We start from the raw sequence: 21,984 nt of genomic DNA, 5'->3' as shown, positions 1-21,984 counted from the left end.
TCAGTGCAACATATATGTGTTTTATTCTCGAAACAACGCGATTTTGACCAGGTGCGAACTATAATCTTGCACAAATTCATTTCCAGAATATACGGTACTCAACCTCATGCCATCCCAGATGTGTAGCCTATGACTTTGTTCTTCTGCAGAACTCAAATTCTTTTAAATATATCTCAGCTCTGTTGGTCCATACAGCAAGTGAATGGTAACCAAAAGTTTTAAGCTCCAAAAAGCACATAAAGTCATCTTAAAAGTAATCCTTAAAACTCCAGTGGTTTAATCCATATCTTCAGAAGTGATATGATAGATGTGGATGAGAAACAGATCAATATTTAAGTATTTTTTACTGTAAAACTTTCCCTTTAACATTTTTCTTCTTTTGTTTTTGGCAATTCACATTCTTAGTGAATATCGCCACCTTCTGGACAGGGAGGAGAATTTATGGTGAAATAGGTTTTAAATATTTATCTGTTTCTTACTCACACTTATCACTTCTGAAGACATTAAACTGTATGGAGTCTTATGGATAACTGTTATGCTGCCTATATGTGCTTTTTGGAGCTTCAAAGTTTTGGTCACCGTTCACTTGCACTGTGAGGATCTACAGAGCTGAGCTATTCTTCGAAAAATCTTAATTTGTGTTCTGCAGAAGAGAGAAAGTCATACACATCTGGGATGGCATGAGCATATTTTTGGGTGAATTATCCCTTTAATGTCCATCTTCTGCTGGGCTGAGAACCAATAACCCTAAATGAAGCTCCCAACATATTTGAAATCACTTGCTATTTTAATTTCAGGATTCTTCTAGCTCTGAGCAATTAATATATATGTGCACCTACTTTCTCAGGCAGATCTGGGTGCTAAGAGAGACTGCCTGCTGCTCATTTGCATATTTATTGCATTGATCCTTTAGCCAGCAAGTTATTGATGTGGGGCCATCCTCCTGAATTCTGAAAAGCATGTTGCTTCGAGACGAAAGGCGAGGGTTTGCAATGCATGTGTACTTTTGATTAGCAGTAAAGATGACACAATCTGTGCACCACATCTCTGTCTGTTTATTTATTTGCGTTCATTATGTAAAATTAATTGCAGCATAGGCTTCTGGTTTTGTGTTAGACCTACATAGCAAGTCGGCTCTGCAGATGACTAGGAGGCACATGTGCTTCAAGAGATTTTTAAATGATAAGTGATAATCACTAGGTTGTGATTATTGTTAACACAACTGATTATTCTTTATTTTTTAAAAAGGAACATAAAATAGGCAGACTTAACGGTGAATTTGTAATTTCTGTGCCGCTGGTAGCGCCAAATGGAATTGCAAAAAATAACTGGATTTTTATGTTTATTATTATTATTTATTCTGAAGAGAATCTGTGTGCTTGCCCTGAAAAACTTGCTGACATGATGCTAGGGTGTTGTGGGTGCTTGCCATGGCATTGCTATATGGTGGCTAGGTGGTTGCTAAGTTGTTCTGGTTGGTACCACTAGGTGATTACTTACTGGGCCAAGAGCCCACCCCTAAGTCACTATTATGTTCATATATATATACACACTCACTGGCCACTTTATTAGGTACACCTGTACATCTACTTATTTATGCAATTATCTAATCAGCCAATTGTGTGGCAGCAGTGTAATGTATAAAATCATGCAGATACGGGTCAGGAGCTTCAGGTAATGTTCACATCAACCATCAGAATGGGGAAAATATGATCTCAGTGATTTCGGCCGTGGCATGATTGTTGGTGCCAGATGGGCTGGTTTGAGTATTTCTGTAGCTGCTGATCTCCTGGGATTTTAACACACAACTGTCTCTACAATTTACAAAAAACATCCAGTGAGTGACAGTTCTGTGGATGGAAATGTCTTGTTGATGAGAGAGGTCAGCAGAGAATGGCCAAACTGGTTTGAACTGACAAAGTCTACAGTAACTCAGATAACCGCTCTGTACAATTGTGGTGAGAATAACAAAAAATATATATTTGTGATATATATATATATATCACACTTTTTAAGTAAATTCAACTTAAGGTATGTCATGTATAACTAAACAAACTTTGTTAGATAAAGTATACCTATCAGTTCGTTCAACTTTATTTACTTAAAAGGGACAGTATGTAACATGAATAAGATTTAACAACTAATAGCAAGCTGCTTCAAATAAACGTATCTATTATTGTTTCTTCTTAATTTAATTGGCTCAAAAGAATTACTGAGGTCAGGCATCAAATTTGATTCTATGCACATTCACATGCAAGAAGAACAATCATTGATTGTGTTTGCCAAAGGGAACACTTGTCACCCTAATTACACACAACACAATATACAAATAATAATATACAATGTACAGTATAGAACACACAGTATTCAATAAAAAAAATATATATATATAAATATGCAGTAAGGTTGTATAATGGTTGTATTGACATTCAGGCTGTCAGTTGATTGTCAGTTGCCAGTGCCAATTTATGACAGTCCAGTGTAAGATTAATAAAGTGCAGTGCTGATTGTTAATCGTGAGAGATCAAGTGTTCAAAAGTCTGATTGCTTGGGGGAAGAAGCTATCATGTAGTCGGCTGGTGCGTGTCCTGATGCTGCGATACCGCCTGCCTGATGGTAGCAGTGAGAGCAGCCCATGACTCTGGTGGCTGGAGACTCTGATGATCCTCCAAGCTTTTTTCACACATCTATTTTCACAGGACATCTATTCACATATAGACGCACCTCCGATGATGTGTCTGGCAGTTCTCACCACCCTTTGCAGGGATTTGCGGTTGAGGGCAGTGCTGTTGCCATACCAGACAGTGATGCAGTCAGTCAGGATGCTCTCTACAGTCCTGGTGTAGAACCGTGTGAGGATGTTGTGGTTCATTCCAAACTTCCTCAGCCGTCTCAGGAAGAAGAGGCACTGGTGAGCCTTCTTCACAACGGCCTCAGTGTGGACGGACCAGTGATGTGAACACCGAGGAACTTGAAGCTGCTGACTCTCTCCACCGGTGCTACATTGATGGTGATGGGGCTGTGTTCTCTGTCTTTTCTCCTGAAGTCCACCTAAAGTTCTTTGGTCATGCTGACATTGAGGGAGAGGTTGTGCTCCTGGCACCAGCATGTCAGAGTGTGCACCTCCACTCTGTAGGCTGTTTCATCATTGTAAGGGATCAGACCTACCACCGTCATATCGTCAGCAAACTTGATGATGGTATGATATTTTCATGCAGCAAATCGTTTTATTTTTCAGTGAAGCCGCATGATTTGAGATATCATTCATGTCCATAGCACAAACACAAATTACTTGAAGTTTTGAAAATGGCAATAGAAATAGCAAAGTTATTTAGAATTAGAAAGCACGGCTAATAGTTTCCAATTTGCTTTCCCAAACACTTCTACCTCCTCTTCCATTCTGCCCCTAGTCTACTATTGCTTGGACAAAAGGTAGACCTGTCCAGAAGCTTACATATCAGAACGCTCAAATAAACTGAGCAATGTTTTGAAAGTGCCACTTTGTTTTCTCTTAAGCAGGAGAAACACTTTTTCAGGAAGTCAGCCTACGAATGGCTTACTTATAGCTGTCTCTACACATTAAACTGGGATAAAAGAAAGCATTTTAACATTGAAAAGTAATACACTTCACCTTTAAGCTTGTTTTCTAAGCCATGGCATCACTGTTTGTTTGGTGGATTGCATGCCTTAGTCTGAGATCGCTTCTTAATGGGTTTTGATTTTTTTTAAATATTGTAGTACAGGTATGAGAGATCAGAGGAGATGAATTGTAATGATGACCCTATATTTGCCGAGCTGAGCAGAATTGATGCTATGGTCAGACATGTGCTGTATGATAAGCTATGTATATCTGTGTGTGGTAGGATATAAAGCCCTGAAGGCCCTGCAGAGGTCTCTTCTGGAGCTCCAAGATCTGCTGCTCTACCAAAACCCAGAAACTAAAGCCATCTCCCAGGGCATGACCTGGTGTCAACTTCTGTTTCAACATACATATTTATTTAGGACACTTTAGCAATACAGTACCAAAAAGTTATTTGGAGAGTAATCTAAATATCATGATTTACATTGTATGATTTAAATACATACTGTATGCCACAATTCAGTCATATTGCCACATGGGATCAGAATTAGATTACAATTGAAAACTGCCAAGCGTGTGAAAAAAGGCCAAATGTGGGATCAGTTTCATTCTCTCTCACAAAGTTTACTCTATAAGCCTTGAAAGGCTGTGCGTTACAGTAATTTAACCACATATAAAGTGTGTTCTTAGAGTCCTTCGAGTGGCTTATTTTATAAAATAGCCAGAATTTGGAGTCCAAACTATCTGTTTTATAATTCACATTTGCCCAGCCACTTCCTAGAATATGTGAATATGCAGAAATGGTATGACAAGACGCGGCTCACAATGGGAAAGAGCAATAAGTTAACAACAGCACAGATATTCAATGCAATTCAAATTAATATTGCAACTACTTATTTGTTTCAACATTATTTTAACCAAATGTATGAATCAAGAAATTGCCATTGTGATGAAAAAAATGACGTAGTATAACCAAACAAGAAAAAATAATAAGACATTTGCAATTCAATTAAAGGGATAATTCACCCCAAAATTCTCTCATCATTTACTCACCCTCATGCCATCCCAGATGTGTCTGCCTTTCTTCCTTCTGCAGAACATAAACAAAGGTTTTTAGAAGAATATCTCAGCTCTGTAGGTCCATACAATGCAAGTGAATGGTGACTAGAACTCTGCAGGTCCAAAAAAAGCACATAAAGGCAGCATAAAAATAATCCATTTGACTCAATACGATACATGATCCATGTCATCATGATTTTAGTCTTGATTGTTTTTTCTGGCACTCTGTGCATGTGTAAAGCACTAGGAAGTGTAATCGAGCTTGATATCATGATCCTACCTGAAGACTGCTATGGCAAGATGTACAGTGAATAATGAGTACTATTTTGGTCTGTGCTCACCCGAAATCAATTGGATCGCTTCAGAAGACACAGATTAAACCACTGGAATCTTACGGGTTATGTTTATGCTGCCTTTATGTGCTTTTTGGAACTTCAATGTTCTTGTGACCATTCAAATTGCAGAAAATCATTCAACAGAGTTTAGATATTGAGTGTTTTGCAGAAGAAAGAAAGTCACATACATCTGGGATTACATAAAAGGGAGTAAATTATGAGAGAATTTTTATTTTTGGGTTATCTATCCCTTTAATTCAAATGCAAATTATCTTTGTCAAATACTAATGTTCCATGCAGTCTTTTCAATTAATATGTTAAAAAAAGTATAGCGCATCACACAACAGGACACTGATGTCACTGTTTGACAAGTCATGTTAACTGCTAATGTATGCTCTAATAGTAATTCACTCTCTCTTGCTCTCACCCATCACACAGGGGTTTGGAGAATTTGACAGGAATATTCTGGCACAGGTGGAGCAGGTATTATATTACCCCTTTGAGTGTGATGGAAATATTTATGTAAGAATGGAATCATGAACGATTTACACTCAAATGGTTTATACTCATAATAAAGTAATGTAGGCCTACATAGTTCACCCAACATTTCATGGCAAACCAAAACCTTTGAGTTTAAACTATGGACATATTTGGGGGCCTGGGTAACTCAGCAAGAAAAGAAACTGACTACCACACCCGGAGTCGCAAGTTCGAAATCAAGGGTGTGCTGAGTGATTCCAGTCAGGCTTCCTAAGCAACCAATTGGCCTGGTTGCTAGAGTGGGTAGAGTCATGCTGGGTTAACCTCCTCATGGTCACTTTAATGTGGTTCTTGCTCTTGGTGGGGCACGTGGTAAGTTGTGCATGGATGTCATGGAGAACAGCATGAAGCCTCCAAACGTGCTAGGTCACCCCAGTATATGACTGATTGCAACCTCTATCTGGTGTTTCAGGCAATGTACAACAAAAGATCTGGACGAGGAGATCTTTGCTAACGATAACTTCTACCACCAGGTAAGAAAACAGGCACGATGGAATTGTTGATGTCAAAAACAGTTGACAAGGTGCTGCTACAAAATCTGCATAGACAAAATAGGTGTGATTTAAAGTGGGGCAGATGAATTGATGGAAGTCTGGTGCTGGGCTCTACAAGAGCTGATGTAAAAGAGTGCTCATGTCTTAGGGTTCTTTATCTTCGGCCTCTGTGGACAAGAGGAAGAGAAATGGAGACCCAACCAGCAGTGATGGAACACACTCTGCTGCAGTTACAGCTGCTGAAAGAGAATATAGCATGTGTTTGCAATGCATCAATGAAAAGATTAATAGATTGCTCAATAGAATGATCTTATCAGTTGGATTATTGTATGATTCTATTTTATTGGAACATATTATGATGTGGGCTGTCAGTTTAACCCATTCATTTTGTGTGAGTAATCATTTATGTTTTTGCTGTCAGCAGGGGGCTGTCATCATTTTAGGCTGTACCATAGAAATAGGTAGTGAAAGAGTGAGCTGTAGTGTCAATGCACCACGTCAAACTAAAGCTAGCAGGCAGCACAGCTTAAAATAACAGAATAAGGAGCCTTTCACCGATTAAGTGCTTTTGCCTTCAAAGTCAGCTGGATAGAACCCCCCCTAGTTACTAAATCCCCAAATGAAACTGCTTTCATAATAGGGTTCAGCTGGACTACTGATTACTGCCAGCCCTGTTCAGTCAAATCAACACCCAAATAAACCTTTTCAGCAGCATGAAGTTAGCTAAATGGTCTCACCCAGTAGCACACTATTCCAAAGTTGAATGAAATTTCAGAAATGATGAGGAAAAAGGTGATTGAAATACATCCGTCATTTCAAAGGCTCTGGGACTTCAAAGAACCAGAGTGAGAGCCATTATCTCCAAATGGAGAAATGTTGGCACAGTAGTGAACCTTCCCAGAAGTGGCCAACCTTCCAAAATTCCTCTAAGAGCACAGTGTCGATTCATCCAGGAAGTTACAAAAAAGGACAACATCCAAAGAACGGCAGGTATGTTCTGTGGACTGATGAGTCGAAAGTGGAACTGTTTGGAAGACGGGTCCCGTTACATCTGGCATAATCAAACACAGAATTCCACAAAAAGAACATCATAAATATGGTCTAGCATGGTGGTGTGGGGAAGATTTGCTGCTTCAGGGTGACTTGCAATAATTGAGGGAAACATGAATTCTGCTCTCTACCAGAAAATCCTAAAGGAGAACGTCCGGTCAACAATACGGGAGTTGAAGCTAAAGCGCAACTGATTATGCGACAAGACAATGAACCAAAGCTTAGGAATAAGTCCACCTCTGAATGGCTCAAAAGAAGCTAAATTAATGTTTTAGAGTGGCCTAGTCGAAGTCCTGACTTTAACCCAATTGAGATGCTGTGTCAGCAAATCATGCTCAAATCCATCAATGTGGCTGAACTAAAGCAGTTCTGCAAAGAAGAGTGGGCCAAAATTCCACCAAAGTTGTGAAATACTGATCTCCAGTTATCTGAAGCGTTTGTTGCCGTTGTTGCTGCTAAAGGTGGCACAACCAGCAATAAAGTTTAAGGGGGCAGTTAGATTTTCACATGGGTGATATAGGTGTTGGATAACACTTTTGCTCTCCGGGAACCAGCACCTTATCGTGGTGGAGAGGTTTGTGTGCCCTTATGATCCTGAGGGTTGTGTTGTCTGGAGCCATGTGCTCCTGGTAGGGTCTCCCAAGGCAAAGTGGTCTCAGGTGAGGGGCCAGACTAAGAATGGTTCACAAATGACTCATGGATAAAACAGTAAGAGGAGGAGTTACCCTGCCCGGAGGAAGCCCGGGGCCCCCGTCTGGAGCCAGGCCCAGATGGAGGGCTCGTCGGCGAGCGCCTGGTGGCCGAGCTTGTCACGGAACCCGGCCGGGCACAGCCCGAAGAAGTGACGTGGAACCCCCCTCTACATCCCTTGGGCCCACCACCCATTGCAGGAACCGCAGGAGTCGGGTGCGCTGTCATATGGGCGGCAGTGAAGGCCGTGGGCCACGACGGACCAGACCCGGGCAGCAAAGGCTTGCTCTGGGGACGTGGAATGTCACCTCACTGGGGGGGAAGGAGCCGGAACTAGTGCGGGAGGTGGAGCGTTACCAGTTGGATCTGGTGGGGCTTACATCGACGCACAGTTTTGGCTCTGGATCCGTACTCCTGGATAGGGGATGGACTCTATTCTTCTCTGGAGTTTCCCAGGGTGTGAGGCGACGGGCGGGTGTTGGGATACTCACGAGTCCCCGGCTGAGCGCCACTACGTTGGAGTTTACCCCGGTGGATCGAGAGGGTTGCCTCCCTAAGCCTCACGGGTTGTGGGGGAAAACTCTGACCGTTGTCTGTGCATATGCACCGAACAGCAGTTCAGAGTATTCGGCCTTCTTGGAGACCCTGAATGGAGTCCTGAATAGGGCCCCAGTAGGGGACTCCATAGTGATGCTGGGTGACTTCAACGCACATGTGGGAAATGACAGGGACACCTGGGAAGGCGTGATTGGGAGGACCGGCCTCCCTGATCTGAACTCAAGTGGATGTTTGTTATTAGACTTCTGTGCTAGTCATGGATTATCTATAACAAACACCATGTTCGAACATAAGGATGCTCATAAGTGTACGTGGTACCAGAGCACCCTAGGCCGAAGGTCGATGATCGATTTTGTAATCGTGTCGTCGGATCTGAGGCCATATGTTTTGGACACTCGGGTAAAGAGAGGGGCAGAGCTGTCAACCGATCACCATCTGGTGGTGAGTTGGGTCAGGGGTGGGGAAAGACTCTGGACAGACCTGGGAAGCCCAAGCGAGTAGTGCGGGTGAACTGGGAACGTTTGGAGGAGGTCCCTGTCCGCGAGATCTTCAACTCACACCTCCGGCGGAGCTTTTCAGGCATCCCTGCAGAGGTTGGGGACATTGAACCGGAGTGGGCAATGTTCAAAGCTTCCATTGCCGAGCCGCGGTGGAAAGCTGCGGCCTCAAGGTTTTAGGTGCCGCAAGGGGTGGTAACCCTCGAACACCGTGGTGGACACTGGTGGTCAGGGAAGCCGTCCGACTAAAGAAAGAGGCCTTCCAGGATTTGTTGTCCCGGAGGTCTCCGGAGGCAGTTGCAAGGTACCGACAGGCCCGAAGGGCTGCGGCCTCGGCCGTGAGGGAGGCAAAGCAGTGGGTGTGGGAAAAGTTCGGAGAAGCCATGGAGAAGGAATTTCGGTCCGCACCAAAGTGCTTCTGGAAAACCGTCCGCCACCTTAGGAGGGGGAAAAGGGGAACCATTCAAGCTGTATACAGCAAAGATGGGACGCTGTTGACCTCAACTGAGGAGGTTATTGGGCGGTGGAAGGAACACTTTGAAGAACTCCTAAATCCCAACACGCCCTCTATGGTAGAGGCAGAGCCGGAGGACGATGGGGGATCAGATTCTATTTCCCTGGGGGAGGTCACTGAGGTAGTCAAACAACTCCGCAGTGGCAAAGCCCCGGGATTGATGAGATCCGACCAGAAATGCTGAAAGCTTTGGATGTGGAGGGGGTGTCATGGATGACACGCCTCTTCAACATTAGCGTGGAAATCTGGGACAGTGCCTAAGGAGTGGCAGAACGGGGTGGTGGTTCCCTCTTCAAAAGGGGGATCAGAGAGTGTGTGCCAACTACAGGGGTATCACACTTCTCAGCCTCCCTGGTAAAGTTTACTCCAAGGTGCTGGAGAGGAGGGTTCGGCCGATTGTCGAACCTCGGATTGAAGAGGAACGATGTGGTTTTCGTCCTGGCCGTGGAACGACGGACCAGATCTTTACTCTGCAAGGATCCTGGAGGGGGCCTGGGAGTATGCCCATCCGGTCTACATGTGTTTTGTGGATCTGGAGAAGGCGTATGACTGGGTCCCCGGGAGATACTGTGGGAGGTGCTGCTGGAGTACGGGGTGGGGGATCCTTCTTAGGGCTGATCCAATCCCTGTACGTCCAAAGCGAGAGCTGTGTCCGGGTCCTCGGCACGAAGTCGAGTTCATTCCATGTGGGGGTTGGTTTCCACCAAGGCTGCGCTTTGTCACCAATCCTGTTTGTGATATTCATGGACAGGATATCGAGGCGTAGTCGGGGTGGGGAAGGTGTGCGGTTCGGTGGACTGGGGATCTCATCGCTGCTTTTTGCAGATGATCTTGTCTTCATGTCATCATCGGTCCGTGACCTTCAGCTCTCACTGGATCACTTGGCAGTCGAGTGTGAAGCAGCTGGGATGAGGATTAGCACCTCAAAATCTGAGGCCATGGTTCTCAGCAGGAAACCGATGGAGTGCGTACTCCAGGTAGGGAATGAGGTTTTGCCCCAAGTGAAGGAGTTCAAGTACCTCAGGGTCTTGATCACGAGTGAGGGGACAATGGAGCGGGAGGTTGGCCGGAGAATCAGGGCAGCGGGGCGGTATTGCACTCGCTCTATCGCACCGTTATCACGAAAAGAGAGCTGAGCCGAAGGCAAAGCTCTCGATCTACCGGTCAATTTTTGTTCCTACCCTCACCTATGGTCATGAAGGTTGGGTCATGACCAAAAGAACTAGGTCGCGAGTACAAGCGGCTGAAATGGGCTTCCTCAGAAGGGTGGCGGGCTTCTCCCTTAGAGATAGGGTGAGGAGCTCAGTCATCCGTGAGGAGCTCGAAGTAGAGCCGCTGCTCCTTTGCGTTGAAAGGAGTCAGTTGAGGTGGTTTGGGCATCTGGTAAGGAAGCCCCCTGGGCGCCTCCCTAGGGAGGTGTTTCAGGCACGTCCAGCTGGGAGGAGGCCTCGGGGAAGACCCAGGACTAGGTGGAGAGATTACATCTCCACACTGGCCTGGGAACGCCTCGGGGTCCCCCAGTCAGAGTTGGTTAATGTGGCTCGGGATAGGGAAGTTTGGGGCCCCCTGCTGGAGCAGCTGTCCTGCGACCCGACTTCGGATAAGCGGTTGAAGATGGATAACACTTTTACTTCAATAAAAATAATATATATATATTTAAACCTGTATTTTGCATTTACTCAGGTTGCTTTTGTTAATGTTATATGTAAAAAATACCCCTTTTTTAAAAAATATACAAAAAGAGAAGAAATCAGTATGGGGGAAAATACGTTTTCACAGCACTGTATGTACAAAGACAAACATTTCACATAGTGCACACTGACACATCCTGGGAGAGATTGACAAACTCAATTGATGATAGATTGCTGTTATATATATATATATATATATAACAATGTCAGTTAGTGTGTGGTTTATTTTCAAATGAAGAAATTGATAATTGATTTCTTCCAAGTGGCACTCCTAGTTCTCCTAGGGTGAATGGTGCATCTCAAAAAATCATTATTATTTATTATACCATGAGTCTGTTGAATGCTTGATTCTGATTGGATCACGGACATTCAAAGCTGTGTAATTATTTTTCCAGTAAACACACGGATATAAATTAGTTCCAGTTCTTGGCCGCATAACGGTTCCATATCACATCGCAAAATTATTTCAGTTATTTCAAAGAGCCCTACAGGCTACTACAACAAAACAACTTTGGTTATTTTGTTGAATGGTTAACATAAATCGGTTAAGAATGTCAAAATAATGTCTAAAAAATCCCACCTTTATTTCAGTTTCGGAGAAAAAGAGCCCTCACACTCCTTCGTCTCCCCACACTTATACGCGCTTACACCACACACGCTCACACACATACATACACATGCGCATACACACACACACACTAACACACACTCACACAAATAATGTATTTTTTCATTGTTACAGTGAAAAACACTGTTTTTGCCAATAATTTTGGCCCCATTGTGTGTGTGTGAATGACAGTATCACAGTACTCTGTTAATTCAGTAAACACCATGTTTAGCACCATGTATTTGAATATCACATGAACTGTTTCCCCTCTCTCTCTCTCTCTCTCTCTCTCTCTCTCTCTCTCTCTTCTTATCTTTTGCAGCTCCTTCAAGAGCTTATTGAGTGCAAAAGTAGTGCATCACAGCCCAATGATTAAGTGGCCAAGGGAAGGTGAGTGTATTTTCATGTGTATGCATGCTTTCAAGAATGCATTTGAACACAATAACCCCACCTCTGGTCTCACAAGCAGTGGTTTGCCATCAAGAAATTGCAAAGTCAAATTAAGAAAAATGTTGACACCAAGGCCACCAAAGGCAGGATTCCTCACTTTCGAAGCACACCAGAGATGAGGCATTAAGTAGGGTCAAGTGCAATTTAATTGGGATATTCTTGTCCTGTTGTTGCAGCGTCTGCATCTAATTATAAAGTCCATTCCCTGTCAAGCAACAGTGATATAAATGAAGACTGCACATCCATAAGAAGTTGGAATTGTAAATGGAATGTATGCAATGAATTAGAAGAATAGAAATATGGACTTATGTTCTTTTGTGCATTAACTGCACCCTTGTTGAATGTCGGTCATATTTACACTCTCCTTTTAGACTCATGGAAAATGTGGTTCTTGTCAAGAATATATGTTAAATTAAAGAGAATGGATAATTAATCATATTGATCAAGTGACACTAATCATGGTTAGTATTAACACTGATTGCTATAGCCTTTCATGTTAGGCTGTGGATTTGTGCACGCACTTAACTTCTGCTGGTCGATTTTGCTTTAAGAATGTAATTTGTTTATTAGAGCACACACACAAAATGAACAACAAAATGGAAAAATAATCAAAATAACAATGTGGTCAAAAAACCTTATATAACCAACTCTCGTGAAATCAAACATTTTACCCTCTTCTTCCACTGGCCCCTTTTGCAGTGACTTAAAAATGACTCTACAATAACAGGGGGAAAAAATATGAATACAAATTAAAACGAAGACAACTGTAAAACACTATGTCTTAGTGAAATGACCTGTTTCTCAGGAAAATAGCAAATTGTGTTTTGAACCACTTCAGTAACATACAATACAAACACAGTTTGCGTGCAAAGACCCATAGATAGCGCAAACAATCCCATCCACGCCCACTTGCGCTTTGAGCTGGCTCAATTAGAATTAGCGCTGAGATAACCATAGCACACAGTCGTTGTGTGTTGCGCTGCATGAAAATAGAGCCATGTTATACTACTGCAGAGTTGTTTTGCTAAATGTTTGCAATTTTATTTTCATCTTTGTAAAGAATTAAATGGTGACGCTTCAGTTGAGCTGATACTGAAGAGCTGGACATATTCTAGCCTTAATGTTATAGCTAAATATTTTCAGCTATTTATTTTCATTACATTACAAACCTATTACATTAGTGGTGCAGTGAACAGTAACACAGTAATTCAGATGAGTTATCACAGACATGAGTGAGAGGGCTTTCTATTGACTAAACAGCAGATATCATCTGTCATCAAACATCTCCTTTAATTGCATGTTTGTTCTGCCGTTTATCATTTAAATGAGTTCAGTGCCACTCAAGCTGTGTATTCACAATGAAACATTCACAATTCAATTTACTCATGGCTCTTTGTGTTTGTACTTGTCATTCAATGATATCCTGTATTGGAATTTAGCTATTATTTTGAGTGTGCATTTCACATTTACTGCAATAATATGCATGTTGTTGTTTGTCAGGTTCCATGTTCACAGTAAGCTGATTAATTTCATGGCTCCTATGGACAACAGCAGCATAAATGATGATGCACGGTGAGTTACGTGTTATGTTCTACTAAAGTGTGATATTTCTCTATCTGCTGAAACCTCACTTTTAAAAGAACATCTAATTCAAAAGATACTGACATATAGTTGTTGATAGGAATAGTTCTACCTTTTATGAAAATAAATCATTGAATTCAGTCATTTTTAGTCCTAATGTTTTCTCGATTTTAGTGTGCTTATTGTACATTTGTGTGAGCACTGTGCAGTCTGAGAACTCTTGCAGGAAGTGGTAGACTTGTGCATGTATATCTATTTAATCAATGGTTGTGTTGTCTTTCTCTGTGCTATCAGCCGACAGTAATCCTTCTCAAACAGAGCACAGGCTAGTCAAACACACTCTAGAGATAAGTTGTCACAAACACTCACACATTTCAAAGATTTCACTTTAAATCCCCCCTACTTGGATTTGTGTATGTTTTCTCATGGCTCCAGAAAGACAGATGTGCATTTTGGATGTTTCATAGCTACTATTTGTTTTTCAGTTTGTTTTGTGCATTTGATACATTTTGCAACAATGACAGGTTAACTGTACATGATCCCTTACATACAGTAGAGTACATGAAAAACAATTTAAATACCGTACCTTACGAAAATTATCCATGTTTTACTATTGTGGTTAACCATGGTATTTGTAGTAAATGTTTACTGCAATATTACTATAGTAAAAGCATGGTTACTATATGGATACTACAGTTTTACTGTTGTGTAACCATTATTAACTGTATCAACATGGTTTCTATGGTCATGGTTAATTTACATAAGGATTCCTCACCAATAAAACAATGCCAAAAATTAATTTGGTACTACCATGTTTTTTTGGTCTAGTACCGTGGTAATATGGTGTTTTTCTTAGAATTGCCTTGAAGTACCATGTAAATACAGTGATATATATATATTGTGTGTGTGTATATGCAATATAGCTACATGTTTGTATATACAATATACTGTATACACCGATCAGCCACAACATTAAAACCACCTGCCTAATATTGTGTATGTCCCCCTCGTGCCAACAAAACAGTGCCAACCCGCATCTCAGAATAGCATTCAGCAATGATATTGTTCTTACCACACCTTATCTACAGAGTTACTGTAGACTTTGTTAGTTTGAACCAGTCTGGCCATTCCCTGTTGACCTCTCTGATCAAACAAGGCATTTCCATCCACAGAACTGCTGCTCACTGAATGATTTTTGTTTTTGGCACCATTCTTAGTAAACTCTAGAGACTGTTGTGTGTGAAAATCCCAGAAGATCAGAAGTAACAGAAATACTCAAACCAGCCCGTCTGGCAACAACAATCATACATGTAATTATCTAAACAGCCAATCGTGTTGCAGCAGTGCAGTGCTTAAAATCATTCAGATACGGGTCAGGAGCTTCAGTTAATGTTCACATCAACCATCAGAATGGGGGAAAAAATGTATCTCAGTGATTTGGACCGTGGCATGATTGTTGGTGCCAGATGAGCTGGTAGAGTATTGAGATCGTTTGAAAATTTTATTCATCATTTTGGGATTTCCAGATCTCAATTATATAAGTATTTACACCTGCGCCACCTGCTCTGCACTGTTTTTGGGAGTAGCTCACACCCCCCTAAAGAAGAAGTCACTCTGGCAGTGGTGATTGCTGCTTTGGTAAGGGTCATGAAGCATCAGTGTATTACTCCCTGTTAATTCAGAGTCTGGGGTACGGAGCTTTAACTTCTATCAACAGATTATGGGAGGAAGATTTTTATTTGTTATTGGAGGAGGGAGTTTGGGCGTGAAGTCTGCATCTAGAGATGCAAGGGAGTGCCTTATGCTATTTAAGATTTTACATTGATTTTACTGGACCCCTTCTAAATTGTATAGGCTTGGTCTTAAGACACCACCCTTTTTTTTGGGGGTGTCATAAGATCCAAGAATTTTGGTTGAAGGTGCAAAGTTTTGTATGTGATGTGTTGAACACTCAAATCTCGTTCTGCCCCAGACTCTGTATTTTGGGAGACGTGGAGCTCATAAATTTGTAGGATAAGTACGGAAAAAAATTAGTTTTGACCAGTGAGATGATTAGTATGCAGGTTATTTTAAGGGGATGGAAGTTAGTGTTAGTGAGTGTTGTGTGGAGTTGGGGAGGGTGGCTGCCTTCGAGGAGGGGTTGAGCAGAATGATGGAAGTTAGGAATTATTTCAATAAGAAATGGTGCAATTATTTAGCATTTTTGGGGGCACTCTCGAGAAGGGGTGGTGGAGAGAATAATTATACTTGATTATTGTATTTACATTTTTTTTTATTATTGTTGTTGTTTTAGTTTTGCGTTTTTTTTTATGTGTGTCTATATTCTATTGACCAAAGGGGTGATGATGGAGGGCTCAGGGTGGGGTGGGAGATTGGTAGGGGGAGGGGTTATGGTGGGGGTTTAATGTTAAAAGTGATTGATTCATTATATGTATGTTGTTTTTTTTCTTTGTGCTAACTTGTGAATAAATACGAATATGAATTGCAAATATATTCATATAGGTGAAGGATTGTGGGGAAAAGATGTCAATCTCCATGGTAACATTCAGGATGTAGCCCACACTATCAAAATTTCATTATTCAAATTATTCAAATTATTTTATAACCTTCAAAAAAAAAAAAAAAGAAGAAAAAAAAAGACTAGAGATAATTAATATACACATAATATCTATGTTTCCAAAAGTTTGTGGACACTATAATTGCTTGATAAACATTGAATATGCATCAGTTCCTCCTTTAGTGCAATAGCAGCATCCACTCTTCTGATAAGGCTTTCACAATACTGTATGTAGTAACATGGCTGCAGGGATTGCTCCCATGACAGTGTGATTAATTATATATTAAAAATGATGCATTTAAAAACTAAGCAATTAATCATTCCCCAACCGAAATAAGAAATATTTCTACAACTAGAGCAATTCTAGCTGTTTAACAAGTACCATCTTCATATTTTTATAAGTACCAGTCAATAGTGGCCAAGAAGCCACACTTAGGTGGTTTTCATACTGGGCAGGTTTGCTGCGGTCTGAATCAGAGTGCAATTGTTCCCGGCGCCCCCTGCAGCATTGGTCTGGTTTCAGACTCACATATGATTCTGTGGAGCCCCCAGTACTTTTCTGTCATAAACTTGCATCATCACAAACATGCACATGATTGAGAACACAACGCAGGGCACTATTTTTGTATATATGTGTTTCCTCTCCTTTCCAGACGTTATAAAAACTTTAAGTAACAAAAGGTGTTTTTACATGGTTCCCTGTTAGCCAAGGGTTCTGTATTTTCCCTGGGAGGAAAGCAGTGAGTGGCTGAACGGATCAAAGCTTTGCTTGTGTTACCGACACTTTGTCACTGCTTATAGGACACACTGCTCAAGATAAAAAGAAATTGTGGCTGCTTCGTGTCTGACCATCTTACAGACATAGCTTTATTCAGCTATAGCATTTAGGTTTTATTTATTCAGTTCCCTTAAGCACAGTCTGATCTGAATGATCACTCCCACTGATCTATAAAATATCCATTGATCACTCCATATTTCCTAAATGCATTGTGTGGCAATCACTATAGAAAATAGTGAAGGAATGAGCAATTTCACATTTTGTCTGAATTCTATTTGTGGTTCAAGTATCTTATGGAGAAATACTCACTCTTGGTGAAATGCAAACCATTTTATTTAATTATATATATATATATATATATATATATATATATATATATATATATATATATATATATCACTTACACTGAACACGTATTGTCAAATGCCTAATTCATAAATAGGCTACATGTTTTCACTCTGAGCTGAAGCAGATGTGGGCATTGTTGCATTTGTGCTGGCACCTTTGTCAAAATGCCTGCATAAAATGGCGGCAAGATTCCAAAAAAGTGATGTAAAACCGCCTAAATATGCCTGATACACATATATGTGGAGTGGTGGTGGTGTAGATGTCTAAACCACATAACTGGTAAACTGATAGTCAGAAGTGCACTGGTTCTATCCCCACAACCACCACCACTGTGTCCTTGAGCAAGGCACTTAACTCCAGGTTGCTCCAGGGGGATTGTCCCTGTAATAAGGGGCTCTGTAAGTCGCTTTGGATAAAAGCGTCTGCCAAATGCATAAATGTAAATGTAAAATACTGGGGTTGGGGTGTATGACTTTGTTGCCCCCTCAAACAATTTGGTGCATGACACGCCTTACTCTGAATGCAGGGGTCTCGAAATGTGTTTTTCCTAAGTTTCAAAATACGTTTAACTGATTCATCTGCCTAAAAGTGTTTATGATGCGACACAACCACATATATATTATAAATATATATATATATATATATATATATATATATATATATATATACTTGATCAGCCACAGCATTAAAACCACCTATATGCAATTAATTGTGATTAATTGGGTTAATTAATCAGCATATCATGTAATTAATTTGATTAAAAAAATGTATCGATTGACGGCCCATAGTAAAGTGTTTGCTGTGCCATAGTACCACAACAGTACTTTTTTGAAAGACTTGAAAGGATAGAATAAGAAATGTGAACAGCTGTAAGATGTATCAAACAGAAGACAATCCACATCAAAGTGGCTTGAGGAAGTCAACAATCAGTTGTCATCAGTCCCTTCAAACATTCTGCCATTAAAGACCACACATCCTAATAGGTATACTAAGGACAAAGGACAAAAGGACAGAGGACAACTCGCAAACTGTAATTTTCCTAATCAGCATCTTTTTTTGAAGGGCTCATTGGATGGAGAATCAAAATGTCTTGACATCTTTTGACATACAAGAGGCTATTGTACCATAAAAACATACTGTAAGTTTCAGAACTTAAAACTTCCTTCTCACTACAAAAAGAGTATTTGTTGAAACCAAGCTTAGCTAAAAAATAGCATAACGCAGCAGTCCCATAGACATTCTATGGTGGTACACTGGCGAGGAGACAAGAGGCCGTTCTTTTTTAATGGATGTTTAAGGGAGACGCGGGTCCTGCCAGCAGGGGGTCCAGATCACGGAAAATACATCAGAAGGAGTTGCCTGAAGTGGGAACTATGCCTGAGGAGCCCAAGCCCAACACGGAGCACTCAACTCGTGGTGGGTTTGGCGGTGAATTGCCTGAAGCGGGAACTATGCCTGTGGAGCCCAAGCCCAACACGGAGCACTCGATTTGTGGTGGGTCTGGCCGTGAATTGCTCCACTGAATTCGACGGCCAGAGGGCTAGAGGAAGAGCATCCAGGAAGTGAGTGCTTAGAGGCTAACCTGGGAAAGAAGGCACACTGGATCAACTTGGTGAAGGGTGCAAAGTGCAAGCGGAAAACCCGGTCGGCTGTTCCATATCACCAAGTTCTACCTGCTCGGACCTGACAAAACACGTGATGAGACCGACTCAACCCTGAAGTTGTAGAATCTAGCAAAGGTGTTGGGTGTTGCCAAGCTGCTAGGGAGGTGCCATGGGGCAGTGCCCACAAGGTTGCCACGCTTCTCGTAGAGTGTGCTCGAACCCACGAGGGGGGTGGGGGTCACGGCCTGGGTGTGATAGGCTAGGGGATAGAATCAACAACCCAATGAGCTACCTCTGTTTGGAGACGGCATTCCCTTTCTACTGTCTGCCAAAGCAGATAAAGTGCTGCTCAGAGAATCTAGAAAAGGCTGGTTCTGCCTCCTCCCAGGGCAGCTTCACTTGCATGTTCACAACCTAAACCCTGAATGGAGTCGTAGGAATCTAGGGCGCGTAGCCCGGTCACAGTCTTAGGATGAGGTGAGCATCTGCTGGACCGAACTCCAGGCTAGTGTCGCTGACAAAGAGTGCTTGCAGGTCCCCAACCCTCTTGATGAAAGCGAGTGCAATCAGGAGGGCTGTCTTCAAGGAGAGGGCTTTGAGCTCGACTGAATCAAGTGGCTCGAAGGGGGGGTCTCTGAAGGCCTGGGAGGACCACTGAGATATCCCGGGAGGGGAACAGGCTTGGCTGGGAAGAGTCAAGGAACCTGATAATCAAGTCATGCCTGCCAAGGGACCTGCCGTCCAATGCGTCAAGGTGGGCTGCAATAGCATGAACATACACCTTCAATGTGGAGAGGGACAGCCTCCCCTCCAACCTCTCCTGCAGTAATGAAAGCACAGACCGAACTGCGCATCTCTGCGGGTCTTCAGATCTGGAAGAGCACCAATTTGCAAACAGACACCACTTGAGGGCATAAAGCTGCCTGGGGGAGCTCTGGCTTGGTTGATCATGTCTACGACTGTAGGTGGTAGACTGATTAAGTCTTCCGCGTCCCATCCAGGGGCCGATGTCCAATTTGTGAGCAACTAGCTCTTTTGCAAATTGGTGTTAATTTGAATTATTTAAAAAAAGAATTATCCACTAATCACAACTGAAAAGGCCATGGAAATATCATTGAAATGCATTGGTCACAAATTGTGGGAACCCGATACATCAGAACCCTGAACCCCATGTCTGGTTTCAGCCAGCAACCTCGTCCTACCCAGAGTCCTCAGCTTTTCCCAAACCGCATTACGGTCAATTGTGTTTATCTCTTAAGCCCCAGCAGAATTCATGTGCTCTGCGCCTGCTTTCTTGTGTTTGTGTTTGTGCACGCACTCCCCATCCCGCAATATCGGCATTAATATTCATGGGGCCAGTGGTGCGTGTCTGGGCTATAGAGCCACTGTTGAGATATGGCAGTGTGTGGTTGTGTAACCAGGCCGGGGGGTGTTTGTGTGTATGAGTGTGTCTGGCCTCACATAAGGGAAAAGGTCGCTCAGAATCCCACTTTGGCAAAGGTCAGCAGCCACTCTCTGATACCATCGACATACATCATTATTACTGTAGTTCACTGATTGTTATGTAAATAATATCAAGCTAGTGTGCACATGTGTGTGACCCTGTGTGTGGCTGGCTAAGGTCAGGCTGATAAGCCAGTGTTTCACAGATGTTTAGATCAGTGATTCTGAACAGGTTTTCTTCAGGACACAGATTTTACATTGAACATCTAGTGCTGACCCAACGTAGTTGCAAAATTGTTTATAAAACTAAAGTGAATTTCATATTCTCTGCAGCCAGTAAATCATTGCACAAGACATATTGTGTTTGGCACAAGCTATGTTTTTCCATTGCAAGTGAATCCATATTTATTATAGTCTGGGTCTGGTTTTTGTTTTTTATACCAGAGTTTTTTTATGGCTTTGAGAATGAGGGCATATCACACGACCTGTCCATGTTGGCATCTACTTAATTTGGCTAGCTTCTATTATGTGACAAATGAATTGAAGTCAGCATTTTCTCAACCCATTTTAAGACATTTTGATAACCTTGTTTGTTTTGATATCCTAAACATTGATTGAGTAGTTTAGTTGCCAAGATGGCCATTGAAGTTAAATTTCAGAATTGCCCATTCCTTTCTGCCATTAACAGTTACTCGGTAGGGTGTTCACACTTTAAAAGATATATATATATATATATATATATATATATATATATATATATATATATATATATATATATATATATATATATATAATTTATTTTTATAAATTGTGTAATTATTACTATGTTATTGTAATATGCAGTAGTAATATATTTCTGTAATACTTAAGCTTGTGGCATTGCTATACTGTATGTTCTCGAGCCTTTATTTTGGTGGATATTTATTTAAGTGAATGTGTTGCTGTTTCTGTGTGTATTTGAGTTGACAACAGCTTTTGTGTTCTTCCTCCCAAACATTATTAAATACTCTCATCTATTCCTCGGGCCACAAAACCCTGGTGCCATGGGGTTTCTTTAGATACATTTAGAAATGCAAATGTGTAACTGAAGTAAATCTTAGCAAAGCACACAAACCGAACCGAACTCAGAGCTTATAGTATATTTTCAGAGCATGAGTTGGAATTTGTGTGTATCAAGCAAATAACTATTCTGAGACAGCTGAAACACCATAACATGTGTGTTCTGAATATGTGTAATATGTGTAATACATGTGTAATAAAAGTGCCGCACCTCCGTGTTTCAGAGCATGCTTGAAAGTGAAAAAGTGATTGTTAGTGGAGAACTTCAGAAGAGAGAAGAAAACAAAAAGGCCAAGTTGAGGTGAAAATGGACTTCGAAAGATCTTGTGATTTGGCCTATCATCCGTACACACAGCATATAATGAAAAGTGACAGTTTGCAACTTTACCTGGCTGTGTTCCCCTTCTGTCGCTCTCTCCACGTTGTGTCAGAGAAGCGACACTAGGGGTCTCTCTTGAGCGCCGATATTCACCTCTGAACTATGAAAAAAGGCCAATGAGAGTTGGCAACCAGTATTTGCATGTCCCGCCCCCGGACATACGGGTATTT

The 21,984-nt window shown here is 41.7% G+C and overlaps 1 pseudogene; it reads left to right on the top strand.

The window, feature by feature from the left end:
• Nucleotides 1-21,984, top strand: part of LOC127641463 (protein AATF-like) — a 44,637-nt pseudogene that overhangs the window by 14,748 nt on the left and 7,905 nt on the right.

Source organism: Xyrauchen texanus, chromosome 4 (assembly GCF_025860055.1).
Source record: "Xyrauchen texanus isolate HMW12.3.18 chromosome 4, RBS_HiC_50CHRs, whole genome shotgun sequence".
NCBI classification, from domain to species: Eukaryota; Metazoa; Chordata; class Actinopteri; order Cypriniformes; family Catostomidae; genus Xyrauchen; species Xyrauchen texanus.
Note: the sequence above shows the minus strand (reverse complement) of the source record. Positions and strands in the feature narration are given on the sequence as shown.